The 20,517-nt window shown below is 35.6% G+C and overlaps 1 protein-coding gene and 1 long non-coding RNA gene across 2 annotated transcripts in view; one reads left to right on the forward strand and one right to left on the reverse strand.

The window, feature by feature from the left end:
* LOC129216790 (patj homolog) overlaps window positions 1-20,517 on the forward strand; it is a 692,348-nt gene that overhangs the window by 566,908 nt on the left and 104,923 nt on the right. The window lies entirely within an intron of this gene.
* Window positions 1,009-20,517, reverse strand: part of LOC129216268 (uncharacterized) — a 92,358-nt gene continuing 72,849 nt past the window's right edge. The window contains exons 4-5 of the long non-coding RNA XR_008580179.1: window positions 3,260-3,364; window positions 1,009-1,464 (exon numbers count right to left, since the gene is read on the reverse strand). This is a non-coding gene — a long non-coding RNA (uncharacterized LOC129216268). The remainder of the gene's footprint in view (window positions 1,465-3,259; window positions 3,365-20,517) is intronic.

Genomic DNA, 20,517 nt, shown 5'->3' on the forward strand with positions numbered 1-20,517 from the left:
TGTTACTACCTTATTCTCTGTTGTGTGTAGAGTGAAAAATATAGAAAGTTTAGAAATCTGTATAAGATATTAAATTGATTTTAATTGATAAATCATCTTTATTTAAAACAGCAATATAAGCATTCACCATTTGTACATAACTTTTATTTTAAATTCAAAAGAAAAATCAATTATTGAATATTCATGAGACAATTAATGCAGATTAAAGTTAACTAAAGATGCGTTAAATGATATCTGGGGATATAAAAGTGCTAATTCTTGAGCTTTGGACGTAGCACTTTTATTTGATTTTGGAAGGATAAGTCATATGTTACTTTTACGCAAAGTTACATCAATATTTGTTCGGGGGGGGGGCTCTTTTTTCTTCATTGCATTGCATGAAACAACTCCAAAAAGGAAAGATTCCTGTTATACTAATACCATATATTTCAAACAAAAAGTACTGTAAAATTGAATGCTTTAAGTTAGCATATCTTTGTGTTCTAAAATCAAAGTAAGATAATCTTTACTAATAATAAAGCTGAAAGTCTGGATCTCTGTCTGGATGTCTAGATCTCTGTGACGCGCATAGCGCCTTGACCGTTCGGCCGATTTTCATGAAATGTGGCACAAAGTTAGTTTGTAGCACGGGGGTGTGCACCTCGAAGCGATTTTTCAAAAATACGATTTTTTTTTCTTTTTCTATTCCAATTTTAAGAACATTTTCCCAAGCAAAATTATTATAAGATGGACGAGTAAATTACCAAGTTATCATAACGTGGAACCGTAACATGGGCAAGCCAATTGGTGGGAAATTCACCATACATTATTTGTAAATATACAGGCGAACCAAAAGACCTTTTAATTTTCTACTACGGGCAGCAAAGCCGTGCGAGTGCCATATATATATATATATATATATATATATATATATATATATATATATATATATATATATATATATATACCTTAGTTATGCATATTTCTATAAAGTTTTTTTTTTTTTTTAATCTTCGGGTCGGAGCGCAATTGTATTATAATTGTGAGTTTTTTACTCAAATTCTATTTTCTATGGAAGGGAAAGGGGGATTTTCATTTTGTTCGAAACAAAACTCGTAATGCTTTGTTTAATCTGATGCTTTCTAATCGACGGTATAAATCTTTGCAAAGCAAATAAGATTGCGAAGCAATCTTTGGAGTTTGGTGAGCGTCAGCGAGCTGGTGGCGGAGCCCCCTCATCTGTAAAAAAAAAAAAAAAAAAAAAAAAAAACTACGCATTTTATTCGCAAGAAAATTCTTCAGCAGTTAAACTGTTAGTGAAGTATACCTAAACCATTTTTCCTCACTGTAAGTGAAGTTTTCTTTTAAATGCATATTTAGTTTGTCATACACAAATCCGAATTGATGGGGGTTCCAATTAGTGCGGTCCATCAGCGTTGTGCTATTTTTGTACTTACCATTTGTATCGTTGCAGTGACTTTTTACCTGTAAAATTTAAAAACAGCAATTACTTACATTATAAAATTAGCAATTAAAACTTGAAGCAAAATCATGCAATTTTCTTCGAAAGAAGCAATGGAATCTTGAAAGTTTTTATTAGTATAGCCTGGATTTTGAGTGTATAAAAATCCTTAATTTTATACACTCAGGTAGAAATTCTTTTCTAAAAACATTATAAAATATGCCCTTGGATCAAATCGCTGGATATATCAGATTTCATTATTCAGCACTATGTCTAACCACCACGCTTTAGCGTCAGGGATTAAATGTTGACTTCGACTTTGATGTTATTATTATTATAATTATTTGTGTGTGTGTGTATGATTACATTTTTGATGTTGTCGTATTTCAAGTTAAATTCTGAGGACTTAAGCTGAAAGCAACGCCTCTTTAATACTGAATTCCTATTGTTTTCTGGTTTTTAACATAGAGCAAAAACAAACTCAAAGACGTACGAGTTATACTGCCATCTATCGGAGTTCTTTGAAACTAATATCAAATTAGCGATTTGCAAGTTTTTAAATTTTAATTTAGAAATCAAGCAACTGTAGCAATTTAATTTGAATTCATTGGATCCTTCGCCATAGCTACGCTATCGTTGGATGGCCACTGGGCGGTACTGTTTTCCTTATCATTACCATGTATCGGCAATTCACTTTTGAGGCAAATGCGATAGGCATTTAGTATTGAGGAGGCATTGGTTGAAAGAAAATCATGAGTACTTTAGAATGTTTACTTCCCACTATAGCTTGACCACGGAGAAATGGTGGATGAACCAGAAAGGAAAATAAAACACTTTATTTTGTAATAGGTATGATCAGCGAGAACGCTGAAGCAGTAGATTTTACTACTCGCGCTATCTCGCTGATCCTGCCAGTTACAAAATGAAGCGATCCGATTTCGCTTCCAGTTTATCCACCATCTCTCCGTAGTGAAGCTATACCAGCAATTATAACTGTAGAGTGATTGGACTTAGTATTTAACATGTTCTGCCTGTTGTATGTTTCAACAAAACTGACTCACGTGCTAACTAAATTATTCAATGTGAAAACTCGCTTTCATAATGTTGATAAATCATAGTACTGTTCTAAAACCTTGCTGTGTTTTTGGCTGTTTCATCTGGTTAGATTGTATTTAAAAAATATAATTGTGAGACAGCAAACGTTGTGATGTTAAAAATTTAAAAACTCACCCCAAGCTAAAAAGAACTAAAAAAAAAATTCACAAGAGAGAGGGGGGGGGGGGGGGTAGGTACTCCAACTCCAAGAATTAAGCAATCGCTTGAAAAGTTTCATCGAAAAAATCTTCCTTCAGCGCGAAAAAACTTTAGAAATGCTAATATTATCAAAATGTGGGGCTCAGTTATTAGTTAAAAGCACAAAGTTATGTAACTGGAGTGTTATCTGAGCAATTGTAATTGTTTTGGTGGTAAGTGCTTTGAATAAAAAATAAAAAAAAATAATAAAAAGTTTAAACTTGGTATTTTTACCATACATTATACACGTACTAAAGTCAATATATGCTTTTAATGAACGTAAAAACAAAAGTTCACCAGTTTTGTAAAGCTAAGGAAATGATTAATCCAATTAATTCATCTGGTGATTTTCAATTTTGTCAAAATTGTAATGAAACTGAACAGTTGATTTCTTCTGCAGTGCTAACTAGGTAGATCATAACAATCAATCCATCCGACTGCAGGAGAAAGAGTATCCTCATATCCAAATTTTGGCATTTAATCGGAGAAAATGAGGAAAATTGCGAAATAACACAGCCACCTCACCTCCTTGCTTCTCCCAGCAGCTATACTGCGACGTAATTAGAGCCAGTACCACTCAGTCGTCATCCATAATTTTTACAGCTCAGGACATCAGTTTCGTGAGAAAACCTAAAATTTGAAAATGAAATATATTAAACAAAACAACTCTGAAAAACATAGACTGTGAGATAAACGCCAATTGCTTTCGCTGTCAACCATAATTTTTGATTTTTTGTCAAAATTCATGACGTAGCAGTGAAGCTTAGAATGATCGTGGGAAATATTGATTAAATTTAGTTTGCATGTTGGACAGCATGATAAGATTAAGAAAACTACCTGAACTGGTGAAAATATCTGCCCTCTATTCAGGGCCGGCTCTAGTAGCTCTGCCGCCTTAGGCGATTTTGACAAGTGCCGCCCCCTCCCCCATTGAATGATAATTACAAAAAAAGTAATATAAAATAATATATTGATAAAATAAAATTAATAGCAAAGTGCTTGAAATAAAAGTAAGTTTCTAGTTAAATTCCAAACTGGGTATTGCATTTCCAAGCACTGACACACACTTTAAATTTAATTTTTTAACATTAAAGTAGTGCATCTTATGGTACTGAAACAGATACTGATATGATCAAAAGACTTTTAAATAACGCAGTTAGCCGCCTCTAAAATTAAATTGAATTTCTAGTTCAATTCCGAACTATGTTTTGCATATCCAAGTATTGATACACACGCTAAATTATTATTACTACTTATTATTAATCTTATTTATTTATTTTTTGCATTGAAGCAGTGAATCCAATGGCGTTGGAACAGATATTCATGAAAAAGAAAAATATATTTCAACTTCGAAATTTGCCGCCCCTAAAATCTGCCTCCCTGGGCGGCCGCCTAGGTCGCCTACCCCAGAAGCCAGACCTGCCTCTATGGTCTCAGTAAAGAATTATATTACTACTCGGCAAAAGGAAAAGTATTCTCTTTTTTTCGTGCCACTTGTAATGGTTTTATATGTACTGATATAGGCAAAAACAAATCCACGAACAAAACACAAATGCAACGAAATGCAAATACAGGCATCCTGCGTATAACAGTAACTTGTAATACAGGGTTCGGTATTACATGATACAAAATTTGCGATAATTATAACACGGTTTCGATATTACACAGTACGAAAGTTGAATTTATTACTTCATGGCTTTGATATAACACGAATGTTATCTTTAAAAAAGATAGAATTTCATCTTTGTCTAACACATTATGTGAATGTTTGATACCTCTAATAAGTTTGTACTTTGTTTTTATGAAACTTTGTTTCGATATAACACGGCACACATCCCTTAATCTCTACATAGTATAAAATGAAGTCTCCAAAAAGCGTCTGTGTGTTTGAACTCGCTAAACTCGAGAACTACCCGGCCGATTTTGCAGAAATTTTCACAGTTTGTTCCTTTAAGTCCTGAGAAGGTTTGCAGACCAGTTCGAAAACAATGCGATGAATTGTTCTTTTTTTATTCCAATTTATGCCCAATTTTCAATAAATTCCCGAATATGGGGATGAAAAATTACTTTCACATATTAATATTACATATCGTTCGAAAGGGTGGAATTTTCCGCGTTCTTCGCTATTTGTTTCAATGCTCTAACTTTATTACAGCGGGAGTTATTTGCGTTTTTAGCTCGAATTTTTTTAGGCTTAGCTGAAATTTAGGTACTACTTTCTTCATTAAATAAATCAATAAAAAATAAATCAATAAAAAGTGAAGGAGTCGTCCCACAGCTTTCTTTTTGACGCCATTGGAAAAAGCGACCTTTTTTACTCCGGAATTAACTCGACCTATTGGTCGAAAAATAAGCTTTTATCTCGAAAGGAAAAAAAGTTACAAGGCTTTTTTAAATCAAGTTTCAGAAATCTCGATTCCATTCAAATTGTGAACCATTTTCTTTCGCATTTTAATTCCTTAAACCTATTTTATTTAATGTTTCCATGGTTACGCATTTTAAATCCATCTTTCTGGATTTAATTTCTTAAAAGTATTTTAATATCTGTCGTCATTGTTTAGAAAGGAAGTCATGATGTTTTTTTTTTTACTTATTTTTTACGCCTGATTGTTGAATATACGTCACTTGACACAATTTTTATTTTCAAGGTGAACCGGGCAAAGCCGGGAAACGCAGCTAGTTTACATTATTTCTAAGTCTCGTGTAACACGGTTTCGATGTAACACGAATCACGGTTTCTATACAACACGATGCATATGGACATGATTTTTACTATGTACATGATTAATTAGTGTAAAAATTAAGTTAAAAAGTTATTTTTTAAAAAGTCTCGTGTAACACGGTTTCGATACTACACGGAAAGAATTAACCGTGTTATACGAGGGACGCACGCTACGTTCACTCAATAAGTGAACGTAGGTCGCAATGAAAATGAAACAATCAATAACTTATGCTGCTGGGTTAGGGCGCAAACTTCCTATCATAGCATCTGTACCAATTTTTATTTTTACTTCCTTTTACAAAAAAGGAAGTATTGTATTCGCGAAAATATTTTCACTCAAAAATCGGCCTTAATTTCCATTTTTCTCACCCCCGAATGAATGTTGAGTTTTTGAGCAATCACGATTGCTTATTGTTCTCATTTGACCGTTTTTGGTGTCCGTGCCTTTTTCAACTTGAACCAGAAGTCTATGCAGCACCACCGCCCACCGTCCTCTGCTGGCGGCGCGGCGCGGCTGCTCCGGTTTTGAGCTACCCGCTTCTCCTGGTCGGAGGCGTTCATGTCCTACACACACGCACGTTCACACACATACACACACACGACTTCACACACATACACACACACGACTTCACGCACATACCCTCACACACGCCTACGTGCATACACACAGGTATACGCACACACACAACTATGCACACGTAACCGCCCAGGAGGAGAGGCAGGCTTGGGGGGGGGGGGACAGGAGCTGTTTCTAGAAACAATAACTCCAATGAGTAGGGTCCTGTCTCAGTTCGTGATTGCGAAAAGCATAATTTAAATTCAAAATTTCAGAATTCAAATTAATTTTCTTTTTTTTTTTTTTTTTTTCCCCGACCCGGCCACACGAGGATATATACCTAGGAACGTAGACACCCGAAATATCCATTTTGACGACCCCCGAGTTAATTACAACGAATTTTCTCGTGACGTCCGTATGTACGTATGCATGTGCGTATTTGCGTATGTATCTCGCATAACTCAAAAAACGGTATGTCCTAGAAAATTGAAATTTCGTACGTACACTCCTAGTGAGGTCTTGTTGTGCACCTTCCCTTTTGGTTGCATTTGGATGTTCCTAAGGGGGCCTTTTGCCCCTTTTTGAGGGGATATCATTGTTAATTTCGATGTAAACTCAAGTTGTGTTATAATTTGTCGGACACTTGGCGATATATCACCTGTCTTTTGGTCGCCAAATTTTGTCTCCAACTTAGCGACAATTTTGGTGGATTTTTTATTTTTAATTCGGTTTTAATTTAGCCACTGTTGGTGATATTGGGAAAGTAAACAATTGAATCACATTAAAATTGCCAATAATGAGGAAATGACATTAAATTGGAGTAAAAGGAAGTCATGTGATGCACACATCAGCTCGTTTCTAAATCTTTCTTGACGAGGGGGAGGAAAAGATTCCGGAGAGGGGGAAAACGCAAAAAAACTCGATTTCTCCAACATTTCTTTCTGCATGCAATTTTTTTTGTCCCAGGGTGAGAAATCAATAAATGTAATTATTCTTATCGGGGCTGCAAAGGTAACGTCATGTGCACATTTCTTCTTTAACACTCGATCCCTGAGGCCACTATATAAGGGAAGCTGACTTATCCGACATTTTGGTTCCAAAACTTTCGGGTGGCAAAATTAGTATTTGTAGAAAAGCTTCGTTGCAGAAAACTAGGCACCAAGCTATAGATGTGTTGCCTGATGAATGTTTGAATTTTTGATTCTGTAAATGGGGAAGAAGATTTAAAAAATATAAATAAAAAACAAATAAGGTGTAAAAAGGAGGTAAATTACACTAAACATTTCCCAATGCATTTTTGTTGAATTTGTGAGTAGGTTATCTCTAGATTTACCATAAGTGGCAATTCACTCAACTCTTCATCAATTGTTTTTCGAATTAACAATCAGCGAATATTATAGCGTAATTATAAATACTAGAAATAGGGTTGGATCCAAAGCCGTATTGAAACCAAAATGTCGGGTAAGTCGGCCTGTCCCTTTCAAGGGGTTCCAGATCCCGGGAGAAAATCGATACCCCGGCGTAATTACTGGGATAGAGATGCAGGAGTTGAAATCCCCCCTCCCTCGTCCTCTCTTTTTCTTTTCTTCCACCCAAAAAGGAAATAGTTTTGTTTCAGGGTTAAGTTGGAACTTAAATCGTTTGGAGAAGGCGGCAAGAAAGATAATGGCTCTTTTTGCTTGGCAACATTATCGGGGAAGTGCTGTTGAGTCACCTCTGAAACGCGCCAATGGTTAATGATGAGTTTCTGGAAAGTTTTAGATGGTAAATACGCGGAACTTTTCATTATCCGTTAGTTGGTTAGCAATGCAATAGAAAAATCACCTGAGTTTCTGGCTTTTGTAGTTCAAATAAGAAAAATAACTTCATAAATAACTAAGGCATGATTCGTTAATCCATGCTTTGCCAAAATGAAAATGGGAAACGTGTACATCTGGTAAATAAGTATATCTCTGTTTCCAGCTCTGAACCGAATATGTTGAAAAGTACCTACAGTGGCTCCCAAAAGTGTTCGTACACCTTGAAGTTTTTTAGTAAAACCAGATTAACGCAAAGCTGAATTCGAATATGAAGTCCAATATTTTTTCACATCATTCCTATGTCATTCTAAATAAAACCCTGTAGTTTTTTCAAAATATTGACGGATATTATTTTTGAAATGGATCAAAAAACGAAGAGACAGAAAAATAATACGCCACAAAAGTCATCGTACACTCAAATATTTTTGAATAAATTCCTGATTAAAATTATCATATGTCGTTTTTTTATTATATTTGCATTGTGTTGACCCTTAAAAGTCATTTGGCTTTCATTTTTTGTTTATTTATTCCTTAATATTGTGATTATTACTTTAAAATCGCTGGTATTCGTAAAAAACCACAAACACCGTTCGAAATTTGAATTTTTTCCTCACAGTAGTGGTAAATTGGTTTGAAATGTCTCCAAATTAGTTAGTTTATTCCATTTTATAGTAAAGTGCTTGATAAAATGCTTTAAAGAAAATAATCGGACCGTAAACAAGGTAAGAAAAGGGCAACCGACAAAGTTGACAAAGCGTGATCGGAGATGTACAGTAAAAAAAATTATGAAAAATACACATTTGAGTGCTGTAAAAGTTTCTGCAGAGTCAAATGAAACTTTTTACTTTTAATTTTCACCTAAAATTGTCCGCCAAGTTCTCTGATTAGCTGGATTAAATGGGACCTCTTTCTGCAGAAATTTTCTTGGCATGATAGATAAGCTCAAAATGTTTTGGAATTACCTCTTACTTACAGATAAAAATGAATTCAACATTTTTGGTTAAGTTGTTGAAAATTGTAAATAGAAGAAAAAAATTATTAACTTAATCTTAAGGACTTAGTTGGACTAGTGAATCAGGACGGTGAAGGTATTCTTGTGCGAGGGTGCATATCAGCATCAGGACTTGGTAGTTTGAACTTTTTTGATGAAATAATGAATCATGCTGTTCATTTAAATATTTTAAAAACCAATTTTAAACTCTTAGCCAAAAATTTGGTTATCGGAAACAAATTTATTTTTTATCAAAATAACGATAAGATACACACGGTTTTCAACGTTTGCGTCTATGCCTCAAAAATTGTCCTAAAGTTTAGAAAATATCCCTTCAATCTTCAGATTTGAACTTAATGTAGTATTTTTAGAGATATTTGGAGGCTAGATTACGAAAATACGGCTTTGGAACGAAAATGGAGCTAGAAACAGAAAGACTCGAAGTGTGGTTGAACTCATGCTCAGAAATTACGCAAAAAAAAAAGAAAAAAGAATGAAATCTATTCCCAGACGTGTAAAAGATGTTGTTGACACTGCATCATATTCTGCTAAATAATAATTTAATAAAAAGATAGATTATTCGATAATATATAGACATTTTTTTTAAAGTGTACGAAGACTTTTGTGAGATAAAATTTCCGGCACTTTTTGATATTTGATTTTTAAAAAATTAAGTTTTAGTATTTTTAAAAAGAATTTCATGTAGTTTTGTTGAAAATTGGTCATATATCTTATAATTAAATACCTGTTCCAAAATATTAATTCTAACCAATGGATAAGGTCCTATTTTATTGAAAGTCGTAGGTGTACGAACACTTTTAGGAGCCACTGTATTTACACATTTGTTTTTTGGTTTTGCAATGCAGGAAGTGTTCCATCGGAAATTTAAAAAAAAATTAGAAAGTGAACAATCTGGAAGTCAGCATATCTCTGCGTACAACTTTTTTTTTCTCTAATGGGGGCTGCGTCCCTCCTAAGCTTTTTGGCCTCTGATTACCATATGTTACGATTAATTATTTCAAAAAAAATTCAATTTACGCCACTAACTAAACCTACACATGAAATACAGTCAGATCCCGCTACAACGATCCGACTTGCGCGAAATGGCTATAACGCGAGTTTTTTATGAGTAATGAATTTTTTATTGCTGACGCAAATTACTCACTTGCAACATGAAATTTTTTTGGAAACTAGCAGCGGAGCATTAGAATGGGCTTCATTGACACTAAATATTGGTTTCGGGAATAGACTTTTATCCCTTTAGCATCACTGACAGCGGAAGTTCACACATTGTATCAGTCTAAACAACGCTTTGCTTTAGTTTATACAAATTACCGCTCCGATTCTAAACGGTTTTTTTCCCCTTCTTATGAACGTTGATAAAACAGAATTGTTCCCAAACAAGGTCTTTCATCTCAAGTTAGCAAAAGTGGAAAGAAAAACAGAAAGTTTCTGACAATGCAAGAAAAGGTAAAGATTCTCGATGCTTAAACAATTATAAAGTGCCTCGAAGGTAGCACGACAATTAGGTATGAGTTAATCTTCGATATGTACAATTAAAGTTCAAGAAAAGGAAATCCGCAAAAGTTCAGAACTTAGTTTTAATAATGAAGCTCGCAAAGTAGTGTCTGAGCAAAATACAAACATCATGAAAATGGAAGCCAGGCTAGAAATAGTGGTGTTCCCCCCACTGCATAAACTTCATAAATTTTAAAATTATAATTAAAATTACGATATCTACTGTTCAGTCCTATTATAATGCAGTAATGTTCTTTCTGTAAGTACCCCACTGTTAAAGTACATGTATCTTATTGATCATTGATTTTGTGCTTCATAACAGAGTAATCATGTTAAATAGTAACGTTTTTTTTTTAAATACAGTAAAAAGTCAACTCTTTATAAAACATACGGTAATATATAGCTAAATGGTTTGAAACAATTTGAAGGGGATTAACACATGTCTGAAATAATTGAGTATGCTTATAAAAAATTTCTAAACATACGCTGTTTCACAACGCGAAATTCCGACTTACGCGAGGGATCTTGGAACGCATCCCTCGCGTAAGTCGAGATCCGACTGTACAGGAAATACAATTTGTTTCTCGTTTAAGAAAGTTTTTAAAAAATGCACTATTATACTAGAAGTGAAAATTGCTATTCTACTAGCGGCTCCTCTCCAATACAACTTCTAAAATAGGGGATAATGGGCAGGGGCGTGCACAGAAATGTTGGGGACCGTCAGCAATGACCTTTACGCCCCCTCCATATTGTTTACCCTTATATTTCACCCCTAATTTTAAAAATATTGGATCTCCTTCAGGTTTGGGCCCGGGACAACAGGTGTCTTTTCTCCCCCCCCCCCCCCGTGGCTGCCCAGGATAATGGGTTAAAAACCAGTTAATATCACTAAATACGGATTAAGAATTATATTAAAGAAAAACATCACAAATTGCGCTTTTTTTTTTTTTTGAACCCAACATTTAATTAACAAATGTAAGATAGATTTTTCGAGCATCGAAATAAGTGTCACAAATGATTTTTTTTTCGTTATCATTAAAAATATTTCACCACGCATTTTAAAACCCGGGCCAATAGATATCCCTTCTCTCTCCCTCCCCTCCCCCTGCCCGTGCACGCCCTTGCTTGTAACCCTGAAACATACACATGTGATATAGTTATGCAACAGGGGATTGGTTTTCTAATTAATAACAAATATTTGCTAACTGTTTTTTTTTTTTTTTTTTTTTTTTTTTTTGCCAGTGTTTCATTTTTGTTCATTTTTCGTGCATTTAAATTTTTGGAAGTTATTAATGTTAAAATTATAATTTCGAAGCTTTGCTCCCTATTAAAAATGTTCTTAATCCTTGTCTAATTTGTTTATGGATAGCAAATTAAAACTGCATTGTGTCCCTCTTTCTGCTCTTCCTTTTATTTCATGATTAATCCAGAAAATATTCAGCTTTTGTGTAATTAAAAAAAAATAACTAAAGAAAAAATCAGCTCTTCGAATACAATACCATTCTGAACTCCATTAAAAGAACGTTGTTACGTTTTTTATCCTTCAAGATTCTTGTCCCGATCGATAACAGCTTTTTATATTTTAACCAAAACCATATTCCAGTGCAGTTTTCTTAAAACAAAGCAAACATTATTCTGATGTATGATGAAAACGTGCTCCCCCCACCCTGTGACTCTCACTTCGCCGTTTTCCTCCTAAATCGAATTTTCGGAGCAACTTTTCATCGTTCACTCCCTCCCCTCCCTCACCCAGTGCAAATGTCAGCCGAACGACATTTTCTTTTTCTGCGTTTACTCAAGATTTCTGCTTTTTTTTCTTTTCTTTTTTTTTTTTTTTTTTCCACCGACTGGCTGGAGAAGATAAAAATAAGGGACTGGGTGACTTTGCTTTACACTCATCCAGGGTAACTTTGTTTCTCAATTTCTCTATGTGCAACCATTCCAGGGGCGGATACAAGGTACAAGGGGAGCATAAGCGTACCAAAAACATTGGGGGGGGGGGGGGTCAAAATGGGTGTGGGGGCAGGTTAGGTGGGCGGCGCCTCTAAACCTAACTTGTAAAAAAAAAAACTGGGCTATTAAATTTTAACGTCGTTTCTGATGAAATGACCTTCTTATAAAAAAAATTGGGAAACAGCCTCGAAAATCAGGACAGGTGACCATAATCGACTCTCTTCTTTCAATTCAAAACTTTATTTCATTTTTCAGGAAATAATAACCATGAGGAAAATGTAAAACAGACTTATTAAGTCATTTCTTCTTTCTCTAAACAGGTGCATGTTATCATTTTTCGACCGATCGCTAATTTTGAAGCAATAGCCTTTTACTTTTGAAAGTAAGGGAGCAGTTGTCACGGAGAGATGGTGAATGAACTGGGAAAGGAAATAGAACACTTAATTTTGTAACAGGTAGATTCACCGAAAACGCGCAAGCAGTTGAGTTTTTACTACTCGGACGATCTCTCCGATGATACCTACAACGAAATTAAGTGCTCTGTTTCCGCTTCAGGTTCATTCGCCGTCTCTCCATGGTCAAGTTTTAGCAAAGTATTCCATTTTATTTGCTGTATTTTGATGAAATTAATGATGTTTATGTTCATTATATGAGCTCCAAATTTGATTTTCTCCGCCGCGTGCCATTTTCTAGAATTCCTTTAAAAATAATTCTTAAAATTCCCTTTCGAAGAATTAATATTTTCATCTGTTTAAGACATGGACCATGTTTCATATGCACCTGTCAGTATTGATCTTTTTGCAATAGAACTCTTTTTTTTTAGCAATCACGATTGCTTATTGTTCTCACTTGACTGTTTTGAATACCTATGATTTTATTTTCCCACCACCTCCCTCTACCAGCACCGCCATCGCGTCGACCGGCCTCACGATGCTGCTCCTCTTCCAAAAACCGTCTCCATATCCTACACACACACACGCATACACACACACGCCTACACACACATACACACACTCATGCCTGCGCGCAGACACAAACACACACTCCTACACACACTCCTACACACACTCATGCCTGCACACGGACACAAACACATAAGCCTACATACATATACACACACGCGAACGTCTACACATACACACGCGCGTACACACACAGCACTGCATACACAACACGCACACACATACATGCACACACGCACCCACACACATGCGCCTACACAAACACACACGCGCATTCATACACACACACGCTCTTGATTGCGAAAAAATTAATTTGAATTCAAGATGCCAAAAATTCAAATTAATATATATATATATATATATATATATATATATATATATATATATATATATATATATATATATATATATATATATATATATATATATATATATATTGATTTTGTTCGATTTCTCACACTTTCACACGGATAATTCACCACATTGCAGTTATTCGAACCGTACAGCTGCCACAGGTTTACGTGAAAAGCTATAAAAAGTCACTGATCGAAGCCGAGCCTGAAGCTTCTGACGAAGCCCCAGTCGTTGCCCCACTCTCCCATACCCGCTGACGTTTTCTTCATTATTTTGTGTCAATAATCAAAGACGCTCCGGCCAATGCCTCTGAGGTTCTTTTTCCAAAACCGAATAAATGTTGGGCCTACATGAGTGAAAGTAGATCGATTTTTCGATATCGGGTGGTTGAGGATGATTCCTCAAAGTCGCAGCCGATGCAGCCATATTCTTTCTTCTTGTAACCTACATGAAACTATTGCTCTTTATTTGTTTGCTGCCATTATTTTGTTCCAGTCGATAATACTCTTCCTTTGTACTTTCACACTATGAGTGTAAGTTGGGAACAGAAGTGCATACAAGGGGAGCGTCATAAGGGTCGAGCCCCCTGAAATCGTCAACAATATCATCCATTCATATCGTGTTCAAATACTTTTATTTTATTTTACTAATAATTAAGCTCAAAGTCTGTCTGGATATCTGGATCTCTGTCCGGATATCTGTCTAGATCTCTCTCGGGATGTCTCTCTGTGACGCGCATAGAGCCTAAACCGTTCTGCCGCTTTTCACGAAATTCGACACAAGTTTGTAGCATGAAAATTTGCACCTCGAGGTGATTTTTTGAAAATTCGATTTTGTTCTTTTTTCTATTCCAATTTTAAGAATATTTTACCGAGCAAATTATCATAACGTGGACGAGTAAATTACCAAATTGTCATAACGTGGAACCGTCACATGGGCGAGCAAATGAACATAGCAAATTGGCGAGAAATTCATCAACCATTATTTGTAAATATACAGGAGAACCAAATGACCTTTTAATTTTCGACTGCTTGTGAACAATTACAGTAATATTTTAAATTCTTCAATTATATTTAAAAGTAAATATTTGAAATGCTACTTCCTTTTATTGCTTACAAAATTAATTGAAGTCGTTTACGCCTTACTTGGTGCCTTACTTCTGACTGATTTGCTGCTTTTTATTGACACCCAAGCAATTTCAGAAATTTTTCGTACCCAAAGACCAATATATTCTTCAGCGTGACCCTCCATCCCAAGATGGTAGTCTGTAACTGCCCCTGGTTAGGAGATGTCGCAAAGGTAAGAAAACTACTAGCACATAATTATTTATTTACTCTACAAGTTTATGATTCATGATTAAACAGAAACACAGCACATTAAATATTATTTATGTAAAATTAATTACATAAGTGAATTTTAAATGTTGTATTATTGTGCTTTTTATGCATTTTTAAAGAGAAGAGTTTTTTGTTTAAAGTTTCCCGGTTAAAAACAAAGTCTTCAGAACCTGTTGGTTTCCATGAAGATGGAAAAGTAAAGGCTGTAGTCCTAAAACGGAAGATATGGTCTGGCTGTTATAAGTTGACTTCCAATCCGCTGAGGCTTAAACGAGTCCCTTTGCTAAAATACTACTTAGGAAAACCAGTTCACTTTGTAGGTAACAATTATTATCGTTGTGCTAGTCTAAAAATGTTTCCTCTTTCACCCAAACATAACAAAGCTCGTCCAAGATCAAGCATCAAGTTACAGGAGACAGACTATATACACCCACTCATGACACTCAAACAAACACACACAAAGATACGCGCTGTCCAGAGCTTAATTTGGTTCGAAGGTTACGAGAGCTCAGCTACTGTACTTATTTTCAACGTTATGTGAAGCTATACTCATTAGATAGTTTATTTACGAAAATAAATTTTGATGACTGTATATGGCTTTTAGAATATTTTATCTCTTTCCCTGTCAACTAATAAACCAATCATAAAATTTCGTAAAATCGTATTTACTCCCTATCACAGAAAATCTTTTGAATTTATAACTGGTATCATCACCTGGCATATCCGTCCTAGACTAGTCTCCTTTTTTTTTTTTTTTTTGAGCAATCACGATTGCTTATTGTTCTCATTTGACCGTCTTTGATGTCCGTTCCTTTTTCAGCTTGGACCAGGTGCCTCTGCAGCACCACCGTCCACCGTCCTCTGCAGGCTACTTCCGAGCACTGCCTCCTGGAATCCGTTTCTCCTGGTCGGTGGCGTCCATGTCCTACACACACGCACGCTCATATACACACACACGCGCTCATACACACACATGCGCGCTCATACACACACATGCGCGCTCATACACACACACGCGCTCATACACACACACGCGCTCATACACACACACACACACGCGCTCATACACACTCACACACGCTCATACACACGCTCATACACACACACACACGCTCATACACACAAGCATTACACACATACACACCCGCCTACGTGCATACACACAGGTCTACGCACACACACAAACCTGCACATGCACGCACGCACGCACGCCTGCACACACACACGCACAACTATACACACGTAACCTCCCAGGAGGAGGGGCAGGCTTGGGGGGACAGGAGCCGTTTCTAGAAACAGTAGCCCCCAATGAGCAGGGTCCTGTCGCAACTCGTGATTGCGAAAAACATAATTTAAATTCAAAATTTCAGAATTCAAGTTAATTTTTTTTTTTTTTTTGAGTTTTATTGTACTTGGTTTAAGAGAAATAGAGCATCATTTATTAATTATTTTAAAAGAATAATAGTAAATTATACTATCAAAAAAATTTTTTTTTTTTTTTGCAAAAAAGCAGCTAATATGTTAAGAATTGATTATTTATATATTTTTAAGTAATACGCAACCACTTTTCAGGTGCTACTACACCTTTCCAAGAAAACTTTATTTTGAAATCCTCATGTAAAGGGTGTTTTTTTTAGAGGTATATAACTTTAAGTCGGGAACACTGATCTGTGGGCCAATTTGATAGTTGTCACTTGTTTTGTGTTCAGTTCGGTTTGCCATTTCATCATGAATAGACAACAGGACGGTGCAACATGCCACTCAGCGCGTGTCACAATTGATTTATTGAAAGAAACGTTCGGTGAACGCATAATTTCGCTTAATGGACCCGTGAATTGAAGATCATGCGATTTAACTACGCTGGACTATTTTTTGTGGGGCTGTGTGAAGTCTCAGGTCTACACCGATAAGCCACAGGCGATTGACGCTTTCGACTAGAACATTCACCATATATCACTCACATACGGCTCCATTGCTGCAAAATGTGATAGAAAGTTGGACTTCCCGATTAGACTTTCTCCAAGCCAGCCGAAGTAGCCATATACCAGATATCAAATTTAAATAAAAATGGCAAAGGATCATCTTTCGAATAAAGCCAAATTCATGGCAATTTACATCATTTAACGGTGTTTTATTTGAACCTAAAGCCTCTAAAAAAAAAAAAAAAACCCTATACATAATAGCCGTAACGCGCGTGTTTCAACAATGAAACTAGCGCCACGGCATGATAATTTGATATTATGATTTGGTAATGCTCTACATGCAGGGAAAGGGTTTATCGTGACAAGGCTGAACTCGATCCGGTCACTTAAGTGTTTTACTGGTACGACTGTGTCATTTCAGGGAAATGAAGAAGCGAAAAAATGGTAAACAATGAACGCTCCCAACTTGAGTTTGGTGTTGGTTACAATTTCAACAATCAAAATATCACCAGACAGGCAATGGCTTTGTTCTAATGTAGAAGCAATTTTCACCCGTCATACCTTGACGGGCGATTTTCTAGTTCTTTGAATAAAAACCCATCTTCCTCAAATACCTTACGTGTTAGACATTATTTGTCTCAATACATTATGAAATACGAGCGCTCGTAGCAACATCTAACAAATTATCCTATGGGTGTTGTTATATCGAAATTTGGGATATGAGTGTCGCTGTATCGGAATTTGTGGTATGAATGGAATTATAGGGGGATTTGTGGTATTAGTGTCGCCATACAAAAGCATCATTACATTTATTGTTTTGATCTTTTTTGTATTACACAGTTACGACGTTTCTACCAAACTACCACGATGGTTATTTTATTTGTTAAAAGCTTCCAGGGGTATTCATAATTTGTTCTTAGTTATCGTTTCACCTTTGTCTTTAAAAAAAAAGTGAGGCGTTTATTATCAAATCAAACTCACAGGGGACCTCGATGGAAAGTCTCGGGAGGCCAGTGCGTTCTCCCAAAAATATCTTATTCGGCAAATTTTGCTGACGATTCGGCAAAGTTCTTAATGATGCCTACAGTTTCTTCTGATGTTATGTATGTGTATAATTTGATAGATGTTTGTTGAAACTATCTAGCCTCAAAGCAACTTGGTAGGTATCGAACTTGATCCAGTCGAAATCCGGTTTACATCAAAACCAGCTAAAGACAATTATCTGAACTAATACCTTAATTAAATGTAATTTGCAATCGATTTATTTAAAAACACCCTAATACAAATTATTTTTATCCGTAAATAATTTAATAATATTGCTAACTGAAAAACGAAAACAATAATGCGGTCGAATGCCGAATGTCTTTTGAAGGAAAAAAACATGTTTTGAAAAACTTAAGTGCGCACAGCGGGAAATGTTTTTTTTTTTTTTTTTTTTGAGCAATCACGATTGCTTATTGCTTTCATTTGACTGTTTTTGGCGTCCTATCATTTTATTTTCCTACCGCCACGCTCCGCACCATCACCGTCGACCGGCTCCTCACGCTGCTGCTCCTATAGCGAAAGCCGTCTCCATGCTGCATCCATGTCCTATACACGCGCGCATACATACACAACTACACACACACACACGCACGCACGCACACACAAACACATACACACACGTACACCCACAAACACATACACCTACAAACACATATACCTACACAAACATACACACACACAAACACATACACACAACTACCCACACATTCATGCCTGTACACAGACACAAACACATATGCCTACACACACATACACATACCCCCCCACACACACATTCATACACACAACTACCCACACACTTATACCAGCACACAGACACAAACACACATGCCTACACACACACATACCCCCCTACACTCAAACACACACGCCTACATACACACACTCGGGATTGCGAAAAACATAATTTGAATTCAAGATGTCAAAATTCAAAAAAAATTTTTTGTCTCTCCAGGAAATTTTTTTAAAAAAATGGAAAACTAAACGCTTCAAATCTCAACTACTGACGTTTATAAATCTAACTCAGACATGTCACTTAAATTCTTCACGTTTAACGTGTGACTCAAAAATGGCGGATCACTTCACCTTTGGAAGAGTCAAAATTCCAACCGTGGGAGTTTTCTGTTTCCATGGAAGAGACTTTTTTTTTTAAATATAAGTCCCCTCGGAAATGGTGACAGAATCGGATTTTCGAAAATAGGATGAAGAAAGGAAAAAGAAAATGGATTAGATGGATGATGGTGAACATTTCCGCTCCGTTCTTCTGTTCAGAAATCGGCGAAAGCATCTGCTAGAAACGAATAATCGATATTTTAAAATTCAGTGGAAGCTGATAATGAGTGAAGTTTTTTCCCTTAAGCCGTCATAATTCTCTTTTCGTTTTACTTGTTAGGGATTGGAAACGCATCTTCATTTGCATTTAGATTTCCCCCATATTTCCCAATCAATAGCTCCATATTGTTTGAAAGTGAAATAAGCCAAAAACAGATTAAAACAAAGGATTTTAGTTCTTTGCATGGAGCAAAAATAATTGTAGAGGTAGCGTAAGCGTACTTTTCTGAAGCGGTGACAGTACAATATGCTTGAAATGAATTTCCATGTAACAGAAACTACATTGTTTCCAATTTTCATTGTTTTTTCCCCTTGGAACAGGACAATACACTTGTTTATAAGACACTTATGTCATGCTGTACTTTTCCTGAAACAAGGGATCGTCTGCAATCGTCCTTACTCTGCTTTGTTTTATATTTTTTTTATTATTTAATGTAAAAAAAATAAAATAAAAACCTGTTTCCTTGGTATTTCTGAATTTGGTTCACAGTTAGAAAATTGCCCCTGATGATATTATCTTCATTTATTACTGCTTTCTAAATTACTATCTGATGATATATATCTGAACTACCGCCATTTTATCGAGGTCTACATTCAGAGTTCGATTTTTCCTAATAAAACCATGTTTCATATATTTATAAATTATGTTAATTGATTAACAGGTTATTCAGAAATCCTATGGCAAACTCTGGATGGGCGAGGGTTTCCTGCAGTACCGTCATTTCGAATTCGCTGGTTAGGGTTGCGAGGTTTTGCTTGCCAATTTAGCTATTTTTGAAGATATTAACTAGAAAAGATTTAAAAGCATATTCCAAACCGGTGTTTGACTGCTTTTTAGTAAAAATTTTTGATTAATTTTTTTAGCATTTTTTTTCCAAAACATTTTTGTAATTTTAAATCTTGCATCTAGAATCATAGAAAATTCAACTTCCCGAAACTAAATAAAAGTGGTTAAATTAAGGTCTCAAATTTTTAGTCACCTATTTTAAGGGTTGCCTAACGAGTGTACACTTAGTTGTTCAGGATACCAGATTTAATTGCTTATTGCCACTTTTAGGCGAGATTCTGAATTATTGGGAAACAGTTTAAAAACTGAAATCTGAACTTTCCCACAAATAATGCTTTAAGCAGGTATCAAGCGCCACAGATTTTGCTCTCCGTTTTTTATTTTCATAATTTTAATCCTTTATACTCTCGTGAGTTATTATTAAGTTTAGTAATACAGGAAAGTATCATCTTTTAAAGATATTCAAAACATGTAGAAGGGAGTGCCATTTTCGTTCAGGTTGACAA

Source organism: Uloborus diversus, chromosome 2, assembly GCF_026930045.1.
Source record: "Uloborus diversus isolate 005 chromosome 2, Udiv.v.3.1, whole genome shotgun sequence".
NCBI lineage: Eukaryota > Metazoa > Arthropoda > Arachnida > Araneae > Uloboridae > Uloborus > Uloborus diversus.